We start from the raw sequence: 11,856 nt of genomic DNA, 5'->3' as shown, positions 1-11,856 counted from the left end.
GGATCCATGGGAATTCTCCAGGCAAGAATACTGGAGTGGGTAGTCTATCCCTTCTCCAGTGGATAATTCTGACCCAGAAATCGAATCAGGATCTCCCGCATTGCAGATGGAGTCTTTACCAGCTGGCCTACCAGGGAGACCCAGTGTGGCACCGCACGTAGACTGCTTTGGAGATGCTGAAAGCCCCTGGCATCCTCGGGGCAAATCCTACTTAATCCTGGTGTGCCATCCTTTTCACGTATTGTCGACTTCTGTCTGCTTATATTTTTGTTGAGGATTTTTTGCTTGTATTTTGTTGAGTTTTTTTTTTTTTTTGTATATATGTTCGTGAGTGATACTGGCCTGTAATTTTCTCTTTTTTGTGTGTGATCTCTTTGTCTGATTTTTGGTATCAGGGTGATAGTGACCTCATAGAATAGGTTTGGGAGTGTTAGTTCCTTTGCAATTTTTTGGAGTGGTTTCAGAAGGATGAGTGTTATCTCATCTCTAAACAGTTGAAAGAATTTGACTGTGAAGCCATCTGTGTGCTCAGTCGCTCAGTCGTGTCTGACTCTTTGCGACCCCATGGACTGCAGCCCACCAGGCTCCTCTGTCCATGGGATTTACAGACAAGAATGCTGGAGTGGGTGGCCATTTACTTCTGGTCCTGGACTTTCTGTTTTTGGGGCACATATATATGTATAATTGCTTCCTGACCTGCATATATGTTTCTCAAGAGGCAGGTCAGGTGGTCTGCTATTCCCATCTCTTTCAGAATTTTCCACAGTTTATTGTGATCCACACAGTCAAAGGCTTTGACATAGTCAATAAAGCAGAAATAGATGTTTTTCTGGAACTCTCTTGCTTTTCCAATGATCCAGCGGATGTTGACAATTTGATCTCTGGTTCCTCTGCCTTTTCTAAAACCAGCTTGAACATCTGGAAGTTCACGGTTCACGTATTGCTGAAGGCTGGCTTGGAGAATTTTGAGCATTACTTTACTAGCGTGTGAGTGCAATTGTGCGGTAGTTTGAGCATTCAATTGTGTGGTAGTTTGAGCAGTTAGAACTGGACATGGAACAACAGACTGGTTCCAAATAGGAAAAGGAGGATGTCAAGGCTGTATATTGTCACCCTGCTTATTTAACTTCTATGCAGAGTACATCATGAGAAACACTGGGCTGGAAGAAGCACAAGCTGGAATCAGGATTGCTGGGAGAGATATCAGTAACCTCAGATATGCAGATGACACCACCCTTATGGCAGAAAATGAAGAGGAACTCAAAAGCCTCTTGATGGAAGTGAAAGAGGAGAGTGAAAAAGTTGGCTTAAAGCTCAACATTCAGAAAACGAAGATCATGGCATCTGGTCCCATCACTTCATGGGAAATAGATGGGGAAACAGTGGAAACAGTGTCAGACTTTATTTTTTGGAGCTCCAAAATCACTGGAGATGGTGATTGCATCCATGATATTAAAAGACACTTACTCCTTGGAAGAAAAGTTATGACCAACCTAGATATCATACTGAAAAGCAGAGACATTACTTTGCCAACAAAGGTCCATCTAGTCAAGGCTATGGGTTTTCCATTGGTCATGTATGGATGTGAGAGTTGGACTGTGAAGAAAGCTGAGTGCCGAAGAATTTATGCTTTTGAACTGTGGTGCTCGAGAAGACTCTTGAGAGTCCCTTGGAGTGCAAGGAGATCCAACCAGTCCATCCTAAAGGAGATCAGCCCTGGGTGTTCTTTGGAAGGAATGATGCTAAAGCTGAAACTCCAGTACTTTGGCCACCTCATGAGAAGAGTTGACTCATTGGAAAAGACTCTGAGGCTGGGAGGGATTGGGGGCAGGAGGAGAAGGGGACGACAGAGGATGAGATGGCTGGATGGCATCATGGACTCGATGGATGTGAGTCTGAGTGAACTCCGGGAGATGGTGATGGACAGGGAGGCCTGGCGTGCTGCGATTCATGGGGTCGCAAAGAGTCGGACACGACTGAGCGCCTGAACTGAAGTGATATGTATAATTTGGCTGTGCTGGGTCTTTCTGCGGCGTGAGAGACCCTCCACCTTCACTGTGGCGGGGGGGGGTCTAGCTCCCCGACCAGGGGTCGAACCTGCGTTGGGAGCAGAGTCCTAGTGGCCGCACCGCCAGCGCTGTTGGCAGGTTTGAAATCACGGGTTCCATTCGGCCCTTGTAACTGGCTGTTCATATATTCTCTCTCTTCCTGGTTCAGTCCTGAGATATTATACCTTTCTAAGAATTAGTCCATTTCCTCTAAGCTTATCGGAACAGAGTTCCTCATAGTGGTCTCGTGCTGTTTCGTATTTCTGTGGTGTCGGTTATAACTTTTCCTTTTCACTTCCTGTTTTATTGACTTGCCACCCCTCCTGTGATGTGTGAGATCTACCAGTGTGTGCGCTTTGATGGTCTTGAATTTGTGGCCTAATTGATTCCGTCTCCCTTCCCCTAGCCCCTCTGTCTGTCCTCCCAGGTGACGTCTTTCTGTCCTGGAAACCAGTCCCGAGACTCCCCTTTGGGGTCCCAGCCCCATTGAGAGGGGGTGTGTGGCTCAGAAGAGCCCCCCATACCTGACCCCTCTGCCTTCCGGTCCTCAAGTCAGGCGCAGAGGAGCGAGTCTCGTGAGCCTGGGGTTTGCAGTGGTCTGGGACTTGCCCCGCCCCCCGAGCCCGGTCACCCTGTCTGAACTGGTCTTCGCTATTTTGTAGGAGGGGGAGTCCTTGGGCGACAACAGGAGCTCTGCACCCTTGTGAGGAGCTCAGGGCAAATGAGTCAGGAAGAACATTCTGCAGGTTTCCAATGTCTGCAGAGTCAAGCTGGAGTGGACTGTGGGTTTGGAAGTGGATGGGGGCCCTGCAGGACTCTGAGGGGCTGTGGTCACGGCAAGAGAGGCCAAGCCTGGCCTTGCGGCACCTCCACCCCAACACACACACGCCTGCAGGCAGGTGTGCACACGCATGCAGAGTGCACACACACTCAAATGCACGCGTGCAGCCGGACTCGCCCTTTAGGCCCGCCCCTCATTCGGCTACTTGGTCCTGATCCTTTCAAATGGGAGACTACAGGCTGGGGGGTCGTGAGAGCAGCGGCCAGGCCGCCCAGGGCAGTACAGGGAAGAGGGCACGGGGAGGAAAGTCACCTGCTGCCCCCAAAGCTGCAGGAGTCTGGGCGCCGCGTCCAGGAGGGACAGGAAGAGAGAGAGCCAGGGCCAATCGTTCATATGTGATCTCTGAGCGCTCACTGCAAATGGCTCACGTGTGCCAGGCACTGCGGAAATCGAAGGCGGGGAAGGGGTAGTGCAGCGGGGAGGGCGGTGGGCCGGAAGGTCGAGGAAGAACCCAGCCCTCGAGGAAGAGCTGGAAGCCACAGACCGAGGCGGAGCCTGTGCCGCCCGCTGCCTGCACCTGTGGGGGTCTGCCTGACCCGCGTGGTCCCTGCGTGGGCTCCGCCCTCCCCAAGCCCGAGGGGCAAGGCTGGCACCTCTGGGCTGCCTGCCTGCTCCCCACTGCCCAGGACTGGACACGAGCTCCCGGGAGCCGAGGGCGCCTCCGCTGGCTGTGGGGTGACAGGAGCCCGAGGCCTGCCCTGGGCGGGCACAGCCCAGGGAGAAGCTGGCCGCGGCGGCCTGAATGCGATGCCCTCCTCCTGGGACCTGTCCCCGGTGGGCAGTCAGCCACTGGCACCCAAGGCATGAGGACAGTGAGCCAAGGAAGCGTTTCCCCTGAGCTTTCCCCACCCCTACCCAGCAGGACATCGCCCTGGCGCACCGGAGCGAGTCCAGGCTGACCTGTGACCCATGGCGCACACGGCCGCAGCGCCCCCGTCCTAACTCCTCCCAGGACCCCTGGGCTGCGGGGGGCGCCCTCCTGGGCCTGACCCTGGAAGTGTTGGGAGCGCCTGTAACTGACCTGCAGGGCCGGCCAGGCATCCAGGTGCTGTGTCCCCCAGCCCCACCGCCAATGGCACCCCTGGCTCCAGCCCTCCGTGGAGACCTGAAGGCTGGCCGCTCCCTTCCAGCCCTCCCCCTCTGCCCCCCACCTTGGGGTCAGGGGTCAGCACCTCCATGTCCCTGCATTCCCTCCCCTTCCCTGCCCCCCAGCACTCCTGTTCTCCTTCACGGCTAGAGTCCAGCTCACTCACCCAGCTCTGCCTCCATCCACCCAGGCCTCACCCCCTTGGCCTGAAGCTTCCAGACCCAGGCCTGGTCTCCACTCCAAGTCCTGGGCCATGTCCTGGGGGTGCGGCCAATGCCCAGGTCCTTTATACTCCCACCTGGGAAGCGCTTCTCCAGGCCGAGGGGTCATAGCACTCCGAGCCGCTACTCCCGTGAGCCCCACCTTGACTGCTGTCTCCCCTGAACGAGGACCCGTGGGATTCTAGCCTCCAGCCCGCTGCCTCCTCCCAACCGAACACAAAGCCCACTGCATGGATGCCCCTCCTGGCCCGCCGCCTGGTCTTCCCCTCCCACCCCTGGGCAGCGGGGCACAGCTGAGCCACGGCTGATATCCTTGGACCGTCAACCACCAAAGCTGGCCAGGCACACACCTCCCTGGAGACCAGCAGCTGTCCCGATGACCCGATTCCCCAGCAGACACCACGAGGGGGGTCCCTTCTCTGAGCAAGGCCTGAAGGGAAGCCCCTGCTCCCAGGCCCGCACCCACACGCCTCCCAGCATCGCCCTGGTGAGGGACACGGTCTGTCTGTCTGGATGTGGCCCTCGCTGCCGGCCCCGCCCCCTCTATCTGTCCCCCTCCCGCCCCCCAGGCGCCGGACCTGGCCCTCTGCGCACCCCCTCCTCAGCTGTCTCCCCTCTGTCCATGCCCGCTTCTGGGAGGGGTGGCCACCCCCCTCCTCCACAGCGCCCCTCCCAGCACCCCACCCCTTCCTGGCCCCTTCCTCCCTGAAGTCCCGGGAGGCTTCAGGCCCCATCAGGCGCTGTCCTCCCCGCCCCCCGGGGGGGGCTCATCTCAAACTGTCCCCATCCTCACTCTCCCAGTCTCAACACTCAGCCACCCCGCCCGCCCCACCATCCGTGCAGGAGACGCGGATGCCCTTCCTGGCTCCCCCTGGCCCGCCTCCAGCCTGTCCCCAAACTCTCCCCCACGCGCCCCCCCGAGACCCTCCCAGTGCCCCCCCTCAGCCCACTGCCCACACTCCCAAGTGCCCACTTCCTGCCACAGCCTACGTCCAGCCAAGTCAGCCTTGACCCTCAGCGCCACCTCCGAGCCCTGCGTGCGCCCGCCTAGAGGCCTCGTGTGCGGCTTCCGGTGCCCGAGAGGGACTGGGCGCGGCAGTCACTGTCCCGTGCTCCCTCCTGCTGGTGGGCTTCGCCAGATCTCATTCTCCGCCAGGCGGGCAGCCATGCCCACCCCCTTCCCTCCTCTCCAAGGAGGCAGCCACCAAAAGTCCCCTCAGTCCCATCCTGCAGAGCAGGCAGAAGACCCCCGAGGTTACGGGGCGGACGCTCCCTGGAAAAGTCAGCTGGGTGCAGCACTCAGGACCCCCAGGCAGTGCCTGAATGGGGTTCCCAAAGCCTCTGAATCCCACCCGCCTGGGGGCGGGGGCGGGGGGAGGCCAGGAGACAGGGGCACAGCTGGGCGAGTATTTTATTGGAGGTTCACAGATACAGGAGCTCCGAGCAGGGTCACAGCTTGGAGGAGGCGGGGTCGTGCGGGGAGTGAGTCCCCAGATGCTGGCAGGCCCCCGCCCCACCCTGGGAAGCCCCCATACGAGCCCTTCTTGCAGGGTGTCAGGTCTGAGGGGCCCCGGGAGCCCGGGTGGGGTCACAGGCAGGGAGGGGGGGGCAGCCACTCAAAGCCGGGGTACAGCAGCACAGGAGGAAACCCAGGGCCCCCAGAAATGGGCGGGGGGCCAAGAGGCAGAGAGGCCAGGCCAGCATGAAGCTCGCTGCCCCCTTGACAGACGAAGCTTCCGATGGCCCCACTGCCTGGCTCACAGCTTCAGGGTGGGGAGGCGCCCAGGGCGGACGCCCGGCTCTGCCCTGGCCACGTCTCAGGGCTGCGTGCCCCGCCGGCGTGCCCACTGGGGCCTCAGTAGTCGGTGAGCGGGTACCGCAGGAAGATGAAGACCAGGATGAGGCAGGAGGCGGCCAGCGCGGAGCTTGTGATGTTGAACAGCCGTGCCGTCTTGGCGTCCTCCACCGCCCCGTTCAGGTCGTTGAGGAGCTTCTTGTCCCGGACCTGAAGCCAGAAGGAGCAGTGAGACCAGCAGTCAGGGCTGAGAGTGCACACACGGGCCAGGCGGGAGGGCCTGAGGGCAGAAGGCCCAGGAGAGGGTAGCCCTGAGCCCGGGTCAGTTCCCGATTCCTGACCACCGCGGGGGACTACTGCCCGAGGGTGTCCTTTCTGGGCGGAAACCTGCGCTGGACTTTGGGGGCGGGGCGGGGGAGGCTTAGGGGCATCAGATCTGAAACTTACTCTCAGTTTGCGAGACAAATAACCTGTATTTAACAGGTGGCACCAGTGGTAAAGAGTCTGCCTGCCAGTGCAGGAGACATCATGAGACGTGGCTTAATCCCTGGGTCGGAAAGACCCCCTGGAGGAGGGCGTGGCATCCGCTCTAGGATCCTTGCCTGGAGAACCCCATGAACAGAGGAGGACTGAACCCCTGGAGGGCTACGGTCCACGGGGTCACAAAGAGTCGGACATGACTGGGTGAGTGAGCACACGCGGAACGGATGCTCAGTGTGGTGAGCGGTGACCGCTGGGGGTCTCAGGGAAGGGCGTGCAGGGGTTTTTGTATCTCCTTTCTGGCAACTTTTCTGTAAATCTAAAACTATTTAGGGGACTTCCCTGGTGGCCCAGCAGCTAGGACTCTACACTCCCAATGCAGAGGCCCAGGCTGGATCCCTGGTCAGGGAGCGAGATCCCACAACCAAGAGTTCACACGCCGCAACGAAGACCCAGCACAGCCAAATAAACATGTAAATAAAATAAATATTAAAGACATAGAACTATTTAAAATAACACGGATTGTTAATGCTGTTTTATGTACCTGAAAGTTGCTAAGAGGGTAAAAATTCAGTGTTCTTACTACCAAAAAAAAAAAAAAGGTAATTATGAGAGGTGATGGAGTGCTAACCCTGCTGTAGAAATCACTTCACGCTACACACGTGTCCGATCATCAAGCACCCTTAAGTGTATTCGCTGTCGCAGGTCGGCTATATGCCAACAGCCCTGGGAAAATAAATGAAAGAGGAAGCCGGCCTCAGAGGAAGTTCTGTGACTGGGCGATGGGGCAGCACAAGTGTCTGCTAACCTGACCGGCTCCACCTCATTCAAAGCGAACTGGGAGTCCCTGAGCACACACACTGTGGCAAGGGGCAGCCCCTGGTCTCCGAGACGGGATATTAAAGTGAACGGCGGGGGGGCTCCCTGGTGGGCCAGAGAATCTGCCTTCCAACACAGGGGACGTGGGTTCGATCTCTGGTCCCGAAACTAAGACCACATGCCCTGGGGCAACTCAGCCCATGCACCGCAACAAGAGAAGGCCCCGCGCTGGAGCTAGAAAGCAGCCCGCGTGATGCAGCAAAGACCCAGCACAGCCACACACACGCCCAAGTGAGAGGGGTGGCCTGGGGTCCAGTAAGCCTTGGGGAGACAGTGGGCAGCGATGGGCCTGCTTCCAAGACCCTCTGGCTAGGAAGAAGCATCCCTGGGGAGGCGCCTCTGGCCTCATCCAGGCCGGGTCTTAGGGGTCCCCTTTCCTCCCACCTTCTCCTTGCACAGAGCCCAGAGAGGGGCAGGTCTGAGCATACTGAAAGCAGAGGCTGGGAGGAGGAAGAAAGGGAGCACAGAGAGAGACAGGAGAGGCAGGAAGAGAAAGTCTTTGCATCAGCAGATGGGTGGGTGGATGGATGGATGGATGGATGGATGGATGGATGGATGGGTGGATGGTTGGATGGTTGGATGGATGGGTGGATGGATGGATGGGTGGATAGACGGATGGATGGTGGATGGATGGATGGGTGGATAGATGGACAGATGGGTGGGTGGATGGATGGGTGGATGGATGGATGGGTGGGTGGATGGATGGGTGGGTGGATGGATGGATGGGTGGGTGGATGGATGGATGGGTGGGTATATGGCCAAAAGGCAGGGCCTGGGCTAGGCAGATAGGTGGCACTGGTGTCTGGCTGCCTGGAGGGTGGAGGAAGGTGGGCAAGCTAACACAGGGAGACACAGATGAGCAGGAAGGTGGGAGTGTGGAGGGGTGGATGGACTTCCTGTGTGAGGGGTGGATGGACTTCCTGTGGACACTCAGGAAAGAACCCACGGAGCAGGGATGTCTGGGTAAAGCCCAGGAGAGTGTGGAGACATGGTCATATGCTCACCTGCAGGAAAAACAGGTGTCTAAAGACAAAGCTCTCAGGTGTAGATGTGCTGAGGTCAGAGGGATAAAAAGAGGCCAGTGTGGGGAGGGCAGAACCCACAGGAGGGAGGTGCTTAAAATCAGAGAGGAGACTGTCAAGGAGCAATCCGTGTGGGGCTTCACAGGCACTTTTTAGCAGAAAAATGGCAGGCTCTGGCGTTTTCACTCTGATAATCCTGGATGCTGTGTGGAGAACAGACTGCAGGGGCAGAGGCTGGAGAAAAGCAGCAAAGAGGCTCCCTTAACAGCCCAGGTGAGTGGTCAGGGTGGGTCGTGTCAGGTCAATAGACATGAAGGTGGTAGGAACTGACCTTTTTCTGGATCTATTTTGAAGACACAGCTGACAGTATTTACTGGGATCAGATGTGCAGTGTGATAAAAACAGAAAGGAATTTGAGATGATTGCAAGGCTTTTTGGTCTACTGAAATAAGGAGGTTGTAGGACACTCCGGGAGGAGGACGTTTGTGAGTGATTCAGTAGTTTGATTTTTCACGTGAAGCTATAAATGTCTTCTAGACATAGAGCCAGATATTTTGAGCAGGTAGGTTTTGTAGAGCCTAGTTCAGAGGTGAGGACTAGGGCAGAGATACAAATTGGAGGGGCATCAACATAAAGATGCTACTTAAAGCTCCGAGACTGGACGGGAGCACCAAGGGACTGAACGCCAACGACGGGACGAGGAGGACCGAGGACCACGCCTGGGAGCACCCCGTTGGGAGATCCGGGAAGCAAGAGGCAGTGAGGATGGGAGGCTGAGACGAGCAGGCAAGGAAAGCAGAAGGAACAGGACTTCCCCTGGCGGCCCAGTGGTTAAGAATCTGCCTTCCAACGCAGGGAACACGGGTTCGATCCCTGGCTGGGGAACTGAGATCCCACGTGCCGAGGGGCAACTAAGCCTATGCTGCAGCTAGAGGAGCTCGTGGCTGCGATGAAGACCCAGAGTAGCACCCCCCCCCCAAAAGAAACAGGGCAGAAGAAAGGCAGGGAGAAGGGAAGGATGGCGGTGGGTGAGATGGGCTGGGTGGAGGCGGGATCAACACGGAGGAACGGGATGGATAAACGGATGCGTGGCATGGGGGCAGAGAGGTCGCTGGGTGATGTTGGCTGGATAAGGGAAAGAGCAGGAAGGCCCTTTGGCGAGTGAACAGACTGATGAGTGGGTAATTGGGTAAGTCAACTAAAGCAAGGAAATGAGAAAATGGGAGGGTGAGCAGGCAGATATTGGATGGGCAGCTCTTTGATGAGCGTGTACATTACTGGGGTGATAGACTGACAGTGTGTGAAGGGAAGGGCAGGAAGATGGGTGGATGGGTGCACAGATGGACTGACGCCCGCTCCAGAGCGGACTGCCTGGATGAACGCGGTAAGCAATTGGGAGAAAGGAGTAGAGGGAAGACGGGGGAGGCAAACACACAAATGGATGAATGAGCAACTTAATTTAGAGGTGACTGATCAGGGAGCGTGAATAAATGAAAGGGAGAGACAGAAACGTACTGATGGGTGGCAGACGACTGGCCGGGGTGGTGCGTGGGTGGATGCAAGGTCACGAGGAGGAAAGAGTCGAGAGAGAAGAAGGACTGACAAATCCAAGTTTTGATGGATGAATGATCAGCTGTATTGATAGAAGGGGCGGCTAGATAGTGAGAAAGGGTGGAGAAGAGCAGAAAAGAAGGCTGCACAGTTGGATGAGTGAGTGAGAAAAGTGAGAGATGGATAGAGAGTGCAGTAAACTAGAGCGGAAGCGGTGAGTGAATGAACAGGCAGGAGGTGACGACCAGCTGGGGCCGCCCTGGTCCAGTGGGTTAGGCTCTGTGCTGCCACTGCAGCGGCTCAGGTTCAATCCCTGGTCCAGGAACTAGGGTCCCACACGCCACAGAGCATGGCCAAAACATGCTTTAAAAAAAGAAAAGCAAAAGCAAACAAGTGGGACCTGATTAAACTTAAAAGCTTTTTGCACAGCGAAGGGACACCAAAAGCAAGGTGAAAAGACAGCCGTCAGAACGGGAGAAAATAACAGCAAACGAAACAACCGACAAAGGGTTAATTTCCAAAATATACAAGCGGCTCATACAACTCAATGGCAGAAAAACAAACCACCTCATCAAAAAGTGGGAAAAAGACCTAAACAGACATTTCTCCAAAGAAGGCATACAGATGGCTAACAAACCCACGAAAAGATGCTCAACATCGCTCATTATTAGAGAAACGCAAATCAAAACCACCATGCGATATCACCTCACACCAGTCAGAATGGCCCTCGTCAAAAAGTCTACGAACAACAAACGCTGGAGAGGGTGTGGGGAAAAGGGAGCACTCTCACACTGCTGGTGGGAGTGTAGACCGACGCAGCCACTGTGGGAGACGGGACGGAGAGTCCTTAAAAAACTAGGCATCAAACCACCATATGACCCAGTAACCCCACTCCTAGGCATACACCCTGTGGAAATCAAAACTGGAAAGACACACGCACCCCACGGTTCACTGCAGCACTACTCACGGTAGCCAGAACACGGAAGCAACCTAGATGTCCGTCGGCAGATGAACGGACAAAGACGCTGCGGTTCATATACACCACGGAGTATTACTCAGCCATAAAAAGGAGCACATCTGAGTCAGTCCCAATGAGGTGGACGAACCTAGAGCCTATTATGCAGAGTGAAGTGAGTCAGAAAGAGAAAGAAATAAAACCATATTCTAACGCATGTGTACGGAATCTAGAAAAACGGTACTGAAGAGTTCATTGCCAGGGCAGCGGTGGAGAGACAGACGGAGAGAACAGGCTTATGGACATGGGGAGAGGGGAGGAGAGGGTGAGATGTATGGAGACAGTAACACGGAAACTTACATTACCGTATGTAAACTAGGTAGCCAACGGGAATTTGCTGTCTGGCTCAGGAAACTCAAACAGGGGCTCAGTATCCACCTAGAGGGGTGGGATGGGAGGGAGACGCGAGGGAGGTTCAGAAGGGAGGGGATGTGTGTATACCTATGGCTGATTCATGGTGAAGTGAAGTGAAGTCGCTCAGTCGCGTCTGACTCTTTGCGACCCCATGGACTGTAGCTTACCACGTTCCTCCGTCCATGGGATTTTCCAGGCAAGAGCACTGGAGGTCTCTTGCCATTTGAAGTCTGTAAATCAATTACCATTTGAAGTCTGTAAATCAATTACCCTTCAATTAAAAATAAATTAATTTTTAAAAAAGGGTGAGGACTATAGAAAGAAGACTGTTACCAGTCAAAGGGTCCAAGAAAGGAACTTGATGGTGACCTCAAGGAATTTACCTGGCGCCTCTGTGCCCCCCGTTTCCTCATCTGCAGTTAGCTGCACCAGTCTCATAGGGTTTTGCTGCTGCTGCTAAGTTGCTTCAGTCATGTCCGACTCTGTGCATAGATTCTGTGCACAGCCCACGAGGCTGCCCCGTCTGGGATTCTCCAGGCAAGAACACTGGAGTGGGTTGCCAT

The 11,856-nt window shown here is 55.8% G+C and overlaps 1 long non-coding RNA gene across 1 annotated transcript; it reads right to left on the bottom strand.

The window, feature by feature from the left end:
• Nucleotides 1-11,287: 11,287 nt before the first annotated feature.
• Nucleotides 11,288-11,856, bottom strand: LOC120874184. Its single transcript, XR_005723607.1, has 3 exons — nucleotides 11,677-11,856; nucleotides 11,461-11,523; nucleotides 11,288-11,317 (listed from the first exon to the last, which is right to left on the bottom strand). It is a non-coding gene; the product is annotated as an uncharacterized LOC120874184 (long non-coding RNA).

Source organism: Oryx dammah, unplaced genomic scaffold, assembly GCF_014754425.2.
Source record: "Oryx dammah isolate SB20612 unplaced genomic scaffold, SCBI_Odam_1.1 HiC_scaffold_15, whole genome shotgun sequence".
Taxonomy (NCBI): Eukaryota; Metazoa; Chordata; class Mammalia; order Artiodactyla; family Bovidae; genus Oryx; species Oryx dammah.
This window is presented reverse-complemented; position numbering and strand designations above follow the sequence as displayed.